Source organism: Lathyrus oleraceus, chromosome 5 (genome assembly GCF_024323335.1).
Source record: "Lathyrus oleraceus cultivar Zhongwan6 chromosome 5, CAAS_Psat_ZW6_1.0, whole genome shotgun sequence".
NCBI classification, from domain to species: Eukaryota; Viridiplantae; Streptophyta; class Magnoliopsida; order Fabales; family Fabaceae; genus Lathyrus; species Lathyrus oleraceus.
The window spans coordinates 494,617,816-494,624,391 of NC_066583.1; positions in this window are offsets into that span (position 1 = coordinate 494,617,816).

Sequence of the window (6,576 nt, forward strand, 5' to 3'; positions counted from 1 at the left end):
TGATGTCAAGACCATGATGATGATGATGTATCATTTCAACCAAGATGAAGAACAATCTCCTTGAGAACCATGAAACCCTAATTTAGATCACACATCCTCAGATGATTAGTGATCCATCCATTCAATGAAACCCTAGCTTGCATCACAACCTCTTCATCTTCTGATCAAGACTTAGGAGGATGACTTGCACCATGTATCCACATGATATGCAAATATGCAATGCCTAATGACCTAAAAAATGCAATGTTATATGTTAGCTAGTCCCAAGAGAGGAGGGCAAATTTTGAGGTGTTACACCCTTTTGGAACAAACCCTATCGTGGTGGACTTCCAAGGCCTAGGTAAAGGACATGCTTGGGTGAATGGACATAACATTGGTCGTTATTGGGCTTCTTGGGTTACAGCTACAAATGGATGCAGTGACACGTGCGATTATCGGGGAAAATATGTAAAGGAAAAGTGCAACACTAATTGTGGAAGTCCATCGCAAAGGTGGTATCATGTACCAAGATCATTCTTGAATGATGACATGAACATATTGGTTTTATTTGAGGAAATAGGTGGTAATCCTCAGAGTGTTCAGTTCCAAACTGTGACAACAGGAATTATTTGTGCTAATGTATATGAAGGCGCACAACTCGAACTGTCATGCCAAAGTGGACAAGTAATTTCACAAATCCAATTTGCTAGCTTTGGGAATCCACAAGGCCAGTGTGGTTCTTTTAAGAAAGGGCCTTGGGAAGCTACAAATACTCAATCTGTTGTGGAAGCTGCATGCATAGGAAAAAGTAATTGTGGATTTATAGTTACAAAAGAAATGTTTAGTGTTCCACTTGGAGTAACAAATAGTACAGCTAAATTAGCGGTGCAGGTGACATGTTAAGCCAGAATTTTCTACAAGTTAATTTAAAAATTAAATGTCCAATTATCAAATTTTAAATAATATATTAAAAATTTCACATATCGTAAGTTAAAATCATTTTTCTTTAGTTTAAACGTTAATGTAAGTTGTGGTAACAATAAAAGTTATTTGAGCAACCACCCAATCTCTTTCAACATTTCTACCATGAAAAATTGTATCATTCTTACAGAGCAAAATGACCCGTATATTTGCAAACAAGATGTTATACCTCATCAACAACATTAGAGTTTGTTTAGTTTTTCATTGAAAATTAGTAAAATTATAGTGAAACAACTCAAAAACACATATAATCCGAGACGGAGTCAGAAATTTTAAACTGTGAGGACAATATATTATTATATGAATTTATTTCCATTTATTTTTAAAACATAAATATATATTATATTTTTTTTAATGAAATTTATATCTAAAAAAATATTTAATAATTTATAAATCTTTTATTTTTGTAATTTCCTAAATTTTATTATAAAAAATAATATTTTTTTGTATGCATTTTTTATAAGATCATAATATTAATATAAAATCCTATAAATCAATTTTTTTAAAGGTTTAAGGAAAAAATATTTTGAAGTTATACAAAAAAAATCGAATATATTTAGTCTGACATATTTTGATTTAATTATTTACAGTGAAAATAAAAAAACTCACATTAATTTCAAAGAATACCCTAAACAAATATTCATATATTTTATAACTTTTAATAATATATTTATAATAATAATATTATTTCAATTAATTTAAAATCTACTAATATATATATATATATATATATATATATATATATATATATATATATATATATATATATATATATATATATATATAATTTGTTTTTTTAGAAACATAGTGGGGGCACATGCCCCCATACCAATACATGTGCCTCCGTCCCTACATATAATTGCTTCAAAAAATTCATATTTAAAGCTTGTTATTACTTTCTAATAAAAAACTTGCACCACACATTTTATTTTTCTTTTAAACAATAAATCGAAGTTTTATGTGTCTTTTCTTTCTTTCTCTTTTTTTAGGTATAAGTGTGTTTTGTAAGTCTTATATGTTTATCTTTATCCTAATATTTTCTTAGATCAAATTTTATATATTTATTAGGATAATTATTTTTATGAAATATTTTATCACAAGTGTGAAAGATATGAAAGCATATTAGTGCATGTGAAATTTATCATTAGAATTCAATGTATACATTAACTTATGCGATAAGTTATATATATATATATATATATATATATATATATATATATATATATATATATATATATATATATATATATATATATATATATATATATATATATATATATATATATATATATATATATATATATATATATATATATTAAATTTAGCGCCATAAATTAATGTCTAATTCCGTTCATGTGATAATAGTAATTTAGCACCATATATTATTTAGATTTAGATTTCAAATTGTTAAAGTCAATGATGTTTTAGCTTTGAACCAATATTGATTCAACACAAACTTCTATTTTTAATATATTACTTACAAGTTTTTATTATTTTTTGATTTCCATGACTCTTAATGTAAATCTTTAGTAGCTTCCCCTAAATTTTAAGCCAATGTATTATCAATATGACTTAATGTAAATCTTTAGTAGCTTCCCCTTAAAGTTATTTGATTTTAATAACAAAAAAGAGTATTTTGTCGAACTTAATGTAAGGAATACAAATAAATGTGATGAATTAAAATGACAACATATAACTAAACTACTAGGTGAAGAGTTAAAAGGATAACCAGTTATATATAAAAGGACGAAATATGTCAAATAATTTCACAAAACAAACAATAAAGTTGATATAATTTTGTATTTATGTTATTTATGTATTCATTTTACCACTTACATTGCATGAGATTTATATCTTTTATTAAAAAACCAACTGAATGGAATGAATGTGATAAAATCCTCTTGGTAGAGGAACTATGTCTTATGATACTCTCCCCTAAATCGGTTGGACAACATGCATCTATCCACCAAAATATCATGAGTGATACTTGAACCATGTTAAAATTCCTTAGTAGAATAAATAAGTCTTACGATGCTATCTGAAGCACCTCAAATTTGCACCCCCCATTCATGCATTCATTCCATTTTTTAGGTCATATTTCATTTCATATTGCATGGCATCATATCAGCAAGAACTGGCATCAAGAGAATTCATCAGTGCAAAAGAGCAAGTCTTTCCCGGAGATGAAGGCCACATGGTTATTCTGAAGAGCTTATATGAGCCAATGTTCATTCTGAAGCAACTTTGCCAAGTGCTAGAGGCTCAAAGTCATCAGTGCATTTTCAGGTCATCTGAGGCCCATAAAAGTCAACTGAAAGTCAACTGAGGGCTATGAGGTGGAGAAATGGTTTGAGACACTTCATTCATGTCCCAAAGAGGCCTAGTCATCATGTCAGACATCTACCTTGAAGATTTTGAAGTCAGATCAAAAGTTTCCAAAAATGGAAAGTGACCTATAATTTCAAGTTTCCAAAAATGGCAAGTTTTTGGACCATATTCAACTTGACTTTCCAACATAAAATAAGCTTCAAATGAAATTTTGGTCAACATGAAATTTGAAGATCTTTCTCTCCCATTTCCAAAAAGTCCAAGATCATGAGCATCTGATGAATGGTTAAGAAGTTATGGTCCATTGATTGCAAGGTGTACATGAAACTTCAAAGTGACATAACTTTGGCTACAAAACTCCAAATTGAGCCACTCTTTTGGAAAATTGCTTGTCTTGACCAATATTTTTCAAATCCATCATTGCCTTGCATGAAATTAACTCACATGATCATTTGTCCATGCATGTATATTTTGGAGGGAAAATGGAGAATTCAAATTCTATTGATCATACATGAAAAATACCAATGCCATTGTGATCTTTGGATGATTTTAAGTGACTTTGAATCATGCATGTGCACTATTCACGTGTAAAATCTCCATGCACCACACATTTTGCATTTTTGGTCATACACCCCATATTTCATTAATTTTTCATTAGCCATGCTTAAACTTAATTTTAACATGATTAAGGAGGAGTATATAAGGCTAATCATAATAGAATTGGAGGAGATTACACATTCTAGATCTCAAAATCTCATTTCCCTCCACTTTTGCTCTCATCTCAAACTTCAAATTTCTCCACATAATCCATTGATTTTATTACATAATCGTGTTCAGCATGTGTCATTTAGTAAGAATCAAGGCCCGGATTGGTGGATTTGGTCAAGAATCAAGATACGCAAGCATATGAAGATGAACATGGAAGTTGCAATTTGAGCTAGATCCAAGCCTTTTCAAGCATCAATTCATGCATAAAGCTTCAAGTCATCAACATAGGAGTGGATCTGGATCGTTTTAGCACTTGAATCCATTGTTTCATCTCACTGCTCTTCAAGAAGGTTGGATTTCGAACCTCATGATTCTTTATTTTATGCACATGAGTAGGTAGAGTTTTCCATGCTGATGATGCTGATGCTTTTAGATTTTAATTTGGTTAGAAAATGAGTGAGATATGTGAACTTGAACTTTTGGTATGCAATATGTTTCTGTTCGATTCGCACGATCCATGGAGAATTAGAAGTTTTCAATGTTGGATTCATGTTCCTCATGACGAGATCTTTCGATCCATATATAGTATGCATGATTCTGGAAATTTTTCTGATGCTGCTCCGTCGGACTCAACGAAGAAGACGGTGGAAACCGCCGTGTTCCACCATCCATGAACAGTACCAAAACTCTCTGGTTCAGCGCTAGGGTTCTACTGTTTGAGCGCTATTAACCTTTCCGTCCTTGGTTCGATCCCGTGCCATGACGTTTTTATTTTTCACTTGTTTCCTCTCACTTAACCAAACGATGCGTTTTACTGTTAGCGCACCTTTGACCTAAGAGACCTGGGTTCGATACCTGGCTCTAGCGCTTTCCACTTCCATTCATTTTTCTTTTCATTTCATTTCCACATTATTTTCAATATTATTTCATTTTTGTTGATTAACTTTGAAAAATCATAATAAATAGCATACTAATCCAATTTAATCCATTCTTTTTTCCACATGATTGTATGGATGTCTATTATTTTGTGATCTCACTTGCCTGATTTTATTGTGGTTGGATCTTTAATATGTTTGTGTGATTGAACATGGTGCAAATGTGACATGTTGTACCAATTGATTTGTGGAATGCTCATACTTGCTCCAATTGCCTTGAAATTTGACATGCTTACTCATGACACATAACAGGATCTTTTGGCTTTTGTTTGGCATTTTTACCATTCACCATCACTGTTTTAGACACATGGACATGTTGTGTAACATTTGGTGTCACATTCTTGACCTTATACTTGTACATTTTCATTTACATGTCATATTAGCTCTTCTGGACTTCATTTTTGGTATGATGCTTGTGTTTAACATGTTGATATCACATAAAAAATTTCATGATCATTGGATTCACTTCTGTTTTAATGTGTATTTTCTGCTCTTGATGTTCAATTATGATCACCTTTTCTTTCCTTTGCCTTATCTTGTTTAGTAGATGGCTTTGCCTTGTGATTTAGCTTTGATCCTTTTTAGGACATGTTCTTATTTGATTGAATGTGCTTCATGTGAAATGTTGACTACTGTTTTGACTATTTGACTTGCCTTTGACCCTAGTCTTGGTACTAGTGGTTTGTACTCACCTTTTGAGCTTTGTATTTCAGGTTCAAGCAATTAGCTCTAGTGGTTGATGTGATCTCATTACTTGAGATACAAGTTTGCTTTGTCCACTAACCATTGTTGTGTTGTAGGTCCAATGGTGATGAACTCACTTGAGTTGTTTACACTTTGACTTACCTTGTGTAGATAATGAATAGGAACCACTATTGATTGTCTGTTTGGTTTGTCTGAATATGATATTGACTTGTTTGACTTTCTTACAGGTACATTAGTCGCTTTTAGCTCATTGCTTGGACTTTGCTTTGCTTGTGGTTCGTGTACCACCTAGGTAATCATTTTCTAACTCCATGTAGTCTGGAAGCCTTGTCGTTTCTTTTGGCAGGCATTTGGCTGAAGTCCTCCTTAAGAGGCAATGATTGTGTTTGTTTATATTTGTGCTAAAGACCTCCTTGTTGAGGCACAGTTACTCGTTAAGTCCTTCTAAGTGAAGAGGCAATTGACAGATAGAAGGGACTAGCAATCAGTCCCCTGTTAGTCGTTGAGTCGTTCATTATGCTCGCACTACGTGCTGATGCTCTTGAACCTAACCCAAGATCTTTGTATATAGAGTCAGTCAAGTGGAGTAGGGTCCCTCATTCTGGATCCCCATGATTTCTTTGATTCAAGCTCACCCAGGCCAGGGTTAAGAGCTATGAGGTCTTACCCTCATTACCTTTCATCTGCTCCCCCTGATGGTCAATGTCAGTGGTTAAGAGCTTCAGCATACCCCTACATTTGGCTTGTTTGTCGAGGTTGATATGACCCCTTGACTAAAGCCCGACTTGTTTGTCGAGGTTGATATGACCCCTTGACTAAAGCCTTACCCTTGATGTTTGAGCCCCTTGTTGGTGTGTTTACTTCATGTCATATGTTTTTGTGTGGTGTGATTGTATCCCCCTAGGATTGCTAGACTTTGCATAGTCTCTCGTTTGCATGT